Here is a 9,268-nt window from a genome sequence, read left to right as displayed (position 1 = left end):
GCATAAACATAAACGTTCCATGGCATTACACTTTGCATATGGGATCACTTTAAAGAAACTTGCACACATGACATTTAGTTTATAGCGCTTAATTAACCACTTAATGAAAGCTTCAATTCACACGTTCTGCGTTTGATCGGGATAATATTAGAGCGAAAGCTGTATATGACTAACCTTCCGTAGTTTTCTTGGCGTCCGGCAACAGAAACGGACTTAGCGATTTCTAACAAACCCATACACAATGGGTTTCGTTGTTTGCTTTATGTGTGATCACGTACGGGTGCAGTGCAGCGGCGCGGATGTCAAAATGCGGAACAGATGAGAACGCTCGCCGTGAAAAATAGCGTGACGTCGAGGTTATCGCAGTGTATAAGCAGAAGAGGTATCGGCGCTAAAAACAGCTGCGTTATCGTTGGGGCACCGTACACCCGTAGAACAACGTGCGTGCGAGGATCGCCGGAGGGAACAGCAACGAGAATGTAAACGGTGGCGGCGCGAAACGACCACCGACGAAGAACGTTCCCGCGATGCTGAACGAAGGCGACAATCCTGAGCCCGGGTACGTCCGAACGAGCTACGATGCCCGACTCGCAACGTAAAAAAAGACAACCATTCGACTCTGTGAATGTGGAATGGCAGAGAAAGCACTTTGCTTTTCGTTTCAGAGCTTTGACTGTCGTCAGCTTTCGCTGCCTCTTCACAGAAGGGAGTGGTCGTCACTTTTTTTTCTCTTTCAAATGAAAAGAGTATCTATTCATCATCATTGATGAATAGGTGATTAGTGATTATATACGGTGAAATTGAGATGAATAATTCCTGCAGTGTACGCGGAGATAACATTGGTTCTTCATGGAGTGGGCTTGAAACAAATGGTAGACAACATGTCGAGCATAGAAGTGGTCCCAAATCGAAGCTGTGAAAGCACTTTCAGTACTTAAGCTAGAAAGCTGGGCTTGAGTATTCTGCACAGGAATTGTCGGCACGTTAGTAATGTCTATATTAACGGTTCCAACAATAGGTATATGTGTCTTCATGAGTTGCAAGTATGAAGTCAAGTTCACTGCTGATGTCACTGAAGACGACGAATGCGATTGATAAACAGGTCCAATGATAGTTTTCGTATTAGAAGAAGAAAAATATGCCATCTCCCGCGAAACTTGAGCTAAAGAGCTTTGCAGTTAACTGCGAAAAACGCCCCGTGATAAGACCAATTGTATGCTAATATGTATTAAACGTATTATAATTAAGCCTTAATTTAAATGCGAACAAGTCAAAAATTAGAATCGGTTGTTGCGTTTCCAAGTTTGACTGACATTTGTAACAGTGGCATAATTCAGGCAATCAAAGTGTACGTCCTTGATCAAAGGTATGCGGACCAGGCGTTGTGTGACAAAACCATATTTCCTCTAAAGTCAGCTACGCAACCTGAAACTGAAGACTTCAGTTCCCACTTAGCGTTACACATATTGCAGTACATTCGTCAGACTCAGATTGTCAGCACAAGTTGCCAAGAAATTCGTTTTTGTTTTCCCGCAGAACTCCTGCAAGTCCACAAGCTTTTCATCACGCGTGTGCGTGTACAGATACACACCGTAATTAGAACCGAATGGAGACATATTGCCCGTCGCATTACCTTAAAATAGGCCTTCTGATCAGTTTTTTTCTTGTTCGCGTTTCAATCTACACTGATGATATATTATTGATACATCAGTAGGGTTCGTTGATCGGCGAAGATACTCAAATGAATAGCTTGTTAAGGCACACAGTTTATCGTGATTAGCTAAAAGTTTATCGTGATTAGACATGGCATAAGCCATGTCTCAAACATGGCTTATGCCATGGAAGCGATGAGTGCTTAGAATTAGAAAGGTTACTATGTCATAATAGTGTTTTAACAATCCACCAATATTAAAAAGAATCGCGGATCAATGCGACTAGAAAGATTCCTAGAAGTATCTCTATTGAATGGTGTATTAAGCCACAAGCTCTCGAGTAGTCGCTGCTCATGCGAGAAAGGTATTCAGGTGAATGTAAAGCTGGATCGCTGAACCAAGATCTATGGAACACGAGACTATGTTGCTGTTCTCTCGTCTTAGTCACTAAGTTGTCAACCAATAGTAAATGTCATTTCTTTTTTTTTCCTTTTGAGCGCCAGCATTCGTATTCAGAGCATAACGGGTAGTTAATGTAGAGGAGCGTGACATTGTCATTTTTGATACCAGTAGAATTTATTGCCAGCAGTGCCTTTCTTGCCTTTGCTGTGAAATCGGCTTTCATCTTCGCCAAACAGAAACGCGTCAAAACGATCGTACCGCCCTCGTGTATCAAAGACAACTTGTGAACTTCAATTTTAGAGATGCTTACGTACTGGACCGCCATTTTTTTTACTGCGACATGCTCGAGACTCGGCTCGCAGTTCCCAGCCTGTGGTCCGTGGGGACTACACATTTTATATGTCAACACTGTTCGTACGGGAGCAGTGCCTCTGAAGTTGAGGAACCTGCTTAGTTACGTTCTTGTTCGCTCGAGCGAGCTCCTCGTTTTATTTCGCAAGCTTTCTAGCGGTGGCTTCGTTGTGTCGTAAAACTCAATAAACAGGGAGGGAATGTGGCGGAACCTCTGAACTTCCTTGTGGAAGGCTTTCGAATTATTAGCGAGCCAAGCATTCGTTGGCATACCAAGTCGGAAATTAAGGCGGTAGCGGGGACAGCACTTAGGAAAAAAAAAAGGAATTTACGCAGGTTATCATCACCAAGGGCTGTTTTTATTATATGCCTGTTCTGACGAAACGTCCTCGCGTTTTTGCAGATCCCCTGACATTTACCCTTTACGCAGCAACGCGCGCTTTTGTTTTGCCCAGCGAAGGAATCATACAGCGAGTTGGAGTCGACTGCCTCATTGCCGTTGCGTGGATGAAGACTCGCTGACGGCGAATGACCAGCGCGTGCCGCTCTACAAGGGTTCGAGTTCCTGGGGACGCGTAAAAGACCTCGGTTGCGTGGACGCGTGATTTGCGGACGACGCCAGAACGCTGCGTGCAGCCTGGTTCGCGGCCTGGAGTTGGAGCCGACGAGGAGCGCGCGCTGGGTGAGGTCGCTGCGCGACGATCGCCCGCCGCTTGTGGCAGCAGCACGAGGTGCGGCCGAAATCACCGTTGCTCGAGCAAGAGAGACGCCAAGAAGCCCTTGAAATGTATCCGAACGTTTCCCCCCGGCATGGGCCCACACACGGCCCTTTGTATACAGCTGTTGCAAGTTCGACAGAGGCGCAGTGTGCTGCGACGTCCGCAAACCAAGCGACTTGGAACGGGCCGGTTGCTTCTGGCCGTATGTAGTACATTTCGCGAATGCTTTCGCGAATAACGCGTCGCAGGAGCGGTGTCGGAGCAGTGACCGCGATCGGCGCGCGCCGCTTCAAGGATCAACGAAGGCGTACGACGTGCGAGACGCTCATTGTTCTCAGCACGCCCGTCGAGGCCCTCCTGCCGATTTTCAAGGAGAGTGCGTTACGAGCGCGCCGACACACAGTCACGTAGCGCCCGCTTCTTTCTGTTGCTGCTTTTGTTCTCCACACAAGGCTGCCACGCGACGCGGTCGTACACTGGCGTGAGCACTTCTCATCGCGATGACTAATGCGCTTCATTCCAGCGCGGCTTTCGTCACCTGGCCGCGTGCATTGGCCGAGCGCCGATTTGTGCTCGCTCGCTCCGTGCTTCGCGTGCTCTGGAGGCGAACGTTTCTCCGTCGTTTGTTGTCGGAGGGTTTTAAACCGTCGGTCGCACACGACTGCGCCATCAGCGCGGCGCGCTTTGTTATTTAACCGAGATCGATTTCGTGGCGCTGTGTCGTTTCGGAGACGGCTTCCCTTTTGTTTTCTGCTTTTTTCGATCGGCACCGCCACGCAGCGCTTTGTGTCGTGACTATAAAGTACGCCCGTCTCGTAGCAAGGATCTCGGAGGGCAGCTGCACTCCTCTCTCGACGGGACTCTGGTACACCCGGCCATTGTTAGCCGGAGCCTTTCTCGGGAACATTCCAGGATGCCACGACGGTGGCTTTTGTTCGCCCCCTTCGCGTTCGGGAGCCGTTAACCGTTAGCTACAGCCCCCGCTGCTTCGGTACAGGTGCGCCTTCACACCATACAGTGCATTCAGCAGCGCCTACTATAACCAGCCCTGTCCCCGCCATTCTGGTGTTGAACGCCAAATCTCGGGTGAGATTCCCTGTCGCCGTGGCCGTATGACCTAGATTTTTTTTCCAAGTGTCGCAAAGGCGCACACGGGAGAGAGAGGGCGGAGATAGAGCGACGAAAACAGCAAATTGCAAAAGCGCCAATGTTCTGCTATTCCGGCGCGTGCTAAGCAGCTCCAAGCGGTCGATCGCCGGGGCTCCGGGTTAATGAATCCAGAGCCCTCCATCGCGGCGGCATCGACAGTCCAGCAGCTGCAGCGTTGAGATGTGCGTATCAATCGATAAAAGAGAAGAAAGTGTGTCTTCTACGGTCGTGAGCTTGATCGATTACGTTGCCAATGAATCGTTCAATGTGCTTTATAATCAAACAATTTTTCTCTGCGCATTGACCATTTGAAGTTATATATATATATATATATATATATATATATATATATATATATATATATATATATATATATATATATATATATATATATATATATTCGCCGGCTAACACCAGGCGGGAGTAGCGGTAAATAAAGTATGTTTACGAATCTATTGAATTTGTCACCACTTAATGACACGGAAGTGGAGGCCATTTTTCTCAACGTTTCACGGACGCTCTTTGTATATGCACCGCCGTAAATGTATATGTAGGCCATTCTGCATTATGCCACTAAATTTAACCAGTGCGACTTACGTCTCCTCATCAACGTCGTTATTTCGGTCATTCCATGCTAAGTGCTCTAGCCTAAGCGATCGACTTTACTGTAGATTCTAAAAAAAGAAAAGAATCCAGTTTTAGCTTATGCCACGGGGATCACCTGCTCGAGCTGCTTTGGCGGCAAAAGTGTCTGACATTATCAGCCATTAATGTATTATACATTATATTATTATATTGTTTTGTTATAGTTTACAAAGCTAACTGTTAGAACCAGCATATTATCACGGAACGGGCGCATTTCTCACGAGTACCGCGCTTCCTATTTTCTTCAAATTCTAATTACTGGCGTTCTCATTTGTGCTTTCAAAGAATACTGACCTGGTTGTGAAACATTAATAGATTTGGGTAATTACGACACATGTCCAAACATTTAGGAGAACGGTGTGTGAGTTCTCTCGTTTCAAGCTTACTTAAACCATAACCGTCACGGGATGCTAAAATTATTGCTATGCGGGCAGAAAGCCAGGTCGACACAAGGAAATAACGGAAAATTTACGACTAAAAATCATGCGGATCCCACGCACTGTGGGAATCGATGTAAGCGAAGCTTTCCTGCTGGATGCTTTCATTGACGATAATTAACGGTCTATGGCTATCTATGGCTATTAATGGCTACAGCGTAATTTCTTCCACGTTTAGGCTAACATGAGAGTGGTGAGTTGATGTTAAGCGTTACCTTGCGTGCATCACTGTTGTTTGTCTGCGTAGCACACAGAACCCACAGGGAGAGGTGTTTGCTTGAGGCGTTGTTGTGCACCATACTTTATAACTTCTGAGAGGGCTGGGCGTTGCCACTTCCTCACATGGCACATCGTATTGTGGCAGAAGTATTAAGCTTGAATTGGATTATGGGGCTGGTGCGTTCCAAAACCACACTCGGACTTTGAGTCAAGCCGTAGTGGCGGACTCCGGATTAATTTTGACAGCATGATGTTCTTTAACGTTTCCCAAAATCTAAGTGCACGTGCGCTTTCTATTTCGCCCCCGTCGAAATGCGGCGGCCGTGATTGGGATCAAATCCACGACCTCTAGCAATGCCATAGCCGCAAAGCTAACGTGGCGGACACAGAAGTGTTGATTTGACGGTCGACCTCTTCCGTAGTGTCTCCTGGACCCTGCGGTGCGCTTTAATTAACGCGGCTCTGCTTCTGCACGCCTTGAGTAAGTTACCCGCTTGACATACTTGCGTGGTGTTTATTTTTCAGAAATAGCAGCACCGTACTGTACCGTATCAGTTCCACCTCGTCAGGAATAACTTCTCCGATGTGTGAGACAGGCAGCCGAGAACGTGAGCTGTTTGGTGTACAGCCTTGAACACGCTACTAGTAAATTCCCGGTAAGTACTGAAAGTTTTTATTTCTTCTCATTTTCTCTTTTTTTCCACACTTCATTTAAGTATTGTTCAAGTTCGCCGAAAATGTATCGTATATCTAGCCGCGCTCATGGCCGCATGCGTACGGGTGACTCCGAAACCACAATGTCGCGACCATTGAGAAATACTCCGCTGTGTCGCCTGCACACGTGCGACTCCGGCACTTCGAGGCCGGAACCGTTTAGAAATCCTTGTATATTGAGTTACCCATCGCGATCAGGAAAACACTTCTATCGCGGACAAATTAAATAAGTTTTTAAGCATGTAGGGCCCTCGGGGCTGCACTTGTCGGCGATAAGGTAGCCTCCCCGCCGGCAGGATTATCTGACTGAGCTATGGCGAGTGCTCGGTTTTCCATAGTCGGAAGTTCGAATCCCGCTATAAGTTTTTTTTTAAATATGTATATGGTGGCGAGCCTGAAGTTCAGCTCCTACCGTGCACAACTTCTGCAGGCGTGGAGTGATGCCTGTCACTGGCGAAAGATGCCGAGAGCGAGTGGGGATATGCTAATCCAGGTACAACCAAATTAAGAAGGCCCACAAAGCTTCAACAAGACACTCCCTCACCAGATCAGGAAATGGCCTCCCTGGTGCAGTATTCGGCCACCCCCTCCCAAATGGCTAACTCAATTACCCAATGGCCCTCAGTCCCCAGCAGCTGCGGAGCAGCTGACCAAGGCGGCAGTCAGACCTGTAACGCAGCAGAGGGTGCTAGAATCTCTGGAACCGGACAGGCCGCCAATGGAAACTGACCCTTGCAACGTTTAACACCCGAACCCTCTCGAGTCAGGCTAGCTTAGCAGGACTCTCTGAGGAATTATCAGACATTGTTTGGGATATCATCGGCCTTAGTGAGATTAGAAGAACTGGTGAGGCTTATACATTGCTGAATAACGGACATGTCCTCTGCTATAGAGGTCTCCTAGATAAGAAGCAATACGGGGTAGGATTCCTAATCCATAAGGACATAGCGGACAACATTGACGAATTCTACAGCATTAATGAGAGGGTAGCTGTAGTCGTAATCAAACTTAATAAAAGGTATCGATTAAAGGTAGTACAAGCCTACGCTCCAACATCCAGTCATGATGATGAGGAAGTAGATCAGTTATATGAAGATGTGGAATTAGCGATGAGAAAAGTGCAAACCCAGTATACGGTAGTTATGGGCGACTTCAATGCAAAAGTGGGGAAAAAGCAGGCTGGTGAACAAGCAATTGGCAATTAGGGCGTCGATTTTATGAACGCTAGAGGAGAGATGCTGGTAGAATACGCAGGAAGGCAAAATTTGAGAATAATGGACACCTTTTTCAGGAAGCGTAGCAAGAGAAAGTGGACCTGGAAAAGCCCTAATGGTGAAACAAGGAATCAAATTGATTTCGTACTTTGTGCCTATCCCAGCATAGTGCAGGATATAGAAGTGATAGGTAGGGTAAAGTGCAGTGATAATAGGTTAGTGAGGGCTATAGGATTCACCTCAATTTGAAGAGAGAAAGAGCAAACTTGGTCAAGAAGCAATAGATAAACTTAGAGGCAGTAAGGGTAAAAGCAGACAAATTCAGGCTGGTACTAGCAAACAAATATACAGCCTTAGAGCAGAGTGATGACGATGGAAGAGAGGTAATGAATGAAACCGTAACTACGCTGGCTTCAGAGGCAGCATTTGAAGTGGGAGGCAAGGCACCAAGGCAACCAGTAGGCAAGCTCTCCCAAGTAACAAAGGACCTAATAAAGAAACGACAAAGAATGAAAGTGTCCATTTCAAGAGATAAGATAGAATTCGCGGAACTGTCACAACTGATCAACAAGGCGGAAATAAGTGATATTCGAAACTATAACGTGAGAAAGACTGAAGAAGCCGTTGAAATTGGACACAGCCCGAAATCAGTGAGAAAGAAACTTGGCATAGAACAAACCAAGATGTATGCACTGAAAGATAAGCAGGATAATATCATCAGCAATCTCGAAGGTATAATAAAAGCAGGGGAATAATTCTATATTGACCTGTAAAGTACCCATAGGAGTCAGGATACCTCAATTAGAAACAGTAATGAACAGGATACAGAAACTGCTCCTATAACGAGCGCTGAGGTGAGAAGGGCCTTAACAAGACATGAAACGAGGAAAAGCGGCAAGAGGCGATGGAATAATAGTCGATATAATCAAAGATGGGGGGGGGGGGGGCAAATGCTTGGAAAACTGGGGTCTCTTTATACGAAGTGTCTATCGAATGTAAGGGTCCCAGAAAAGTGGAAGAATGCAAGCATTACACTGATCCACAAAAAGAGAGACGTTAAAGAATGGAAAAATGATAGGCCCATTAGCTTACTCCCTGTACTATATAAAATATTCGCCAAAATGATATCCAATAGAATAAGGGCAACACGGGACTTTAGTCAACCAAGGGAACAGGCTGGCTTCAGGAAGGGATACTGTACAATGGATCCCATCCATGAAATTAATCAAGTAATCGAGAAATCCGCAGAGTACAATAAGCCTCTCTATATGGGTTTCATAGATTACGGAAAGGTATTTGACTCCGTAGAGATACCAGCAGTCATAGAGACATTACGTAAGCAAGGAGTACAGAACGCTTACGTAAATACCTTGGAAAATATCTACAGAGATTCTACAACTACCTTAATTCTACACAAGAAAAGCAGGAAGATACCTATTAATAAAGGGGTCAGACAGGGAGACACAATCTCTCCAATGCTATTCACTGTGGGTTTGGAATAAGTATTCAAACTTTTAAACTGGAAAGGCTTAGGAGTAAGGATGTACGGCGAATATCTCAGCAACCTAGCTTCGATTTGCCGATGATATTGTTCTATTCAGGAACACTGCGGACGAATGCGGCAGGGACGTTCCACGTCCGCCGCTAAGGTCTGTGTGTGGTGGCGCTGGCTAACACTCCCAGGGTTCTACTAGGACACATAAATACCCAAGAAAGTGGATGGGAAAACAGCGCCGCGGTAGCTGAATTCGTAGAGCATCGCGCGC

At 46.4% G+C, this 9,268-nt stretch overlaps 1 protein-coding gene across 3 annotated transcripts in view; it reads left to right on the top strand.

The window, feature by feature from the left end:
• The first annotated feature begins 378 nt into the window (after positions 1-378).
• rempA (intraflagellar transport protein rempA) overlaps positions 379-9,268 on the top strand; it is a 113,817-nt gene continuing 104,927 nt past the window's right edge. Inside the window, exons 1-2 of one of the 3 annotated variants that reach the window (XM_075677725.1) lie at positions 379-559; positions 6,100-6,230. The gene's annotated coding sequence lies outside the window, so the exon portion shown is untranslated. Of the gene's footprint in view, positions 560-3,684; positions 4,211-4,246; positions 4,456-6,099; positions 6,231-9,268 lie in introns of those variants that run through there. The other 2 variants (XM_075677726.1, XM_075677727.1) reach the window with 2 other exon arrangements.

This window comes from Dermacentor variabilis, unplaced genomic scaffold (assembly GCF_050947875.1).
Source record: "Dermacentor variabilis isolate Ectoservices unplaced genomic scaffold, ASM5094787v1 scaffold_13, whole genome shotgun sequence".
NCBI lineage: Eukaryota > Metazoa > Arthropoda > Arachnida > Ixodida > Ixodidae > Dermacentor > Dermacentor variabilis.
The sequence above is the reverse complement of the archived record's forward strand: the minus strand, read 5'-3'. Positions and strand labels throughout refer to the sequence as shown.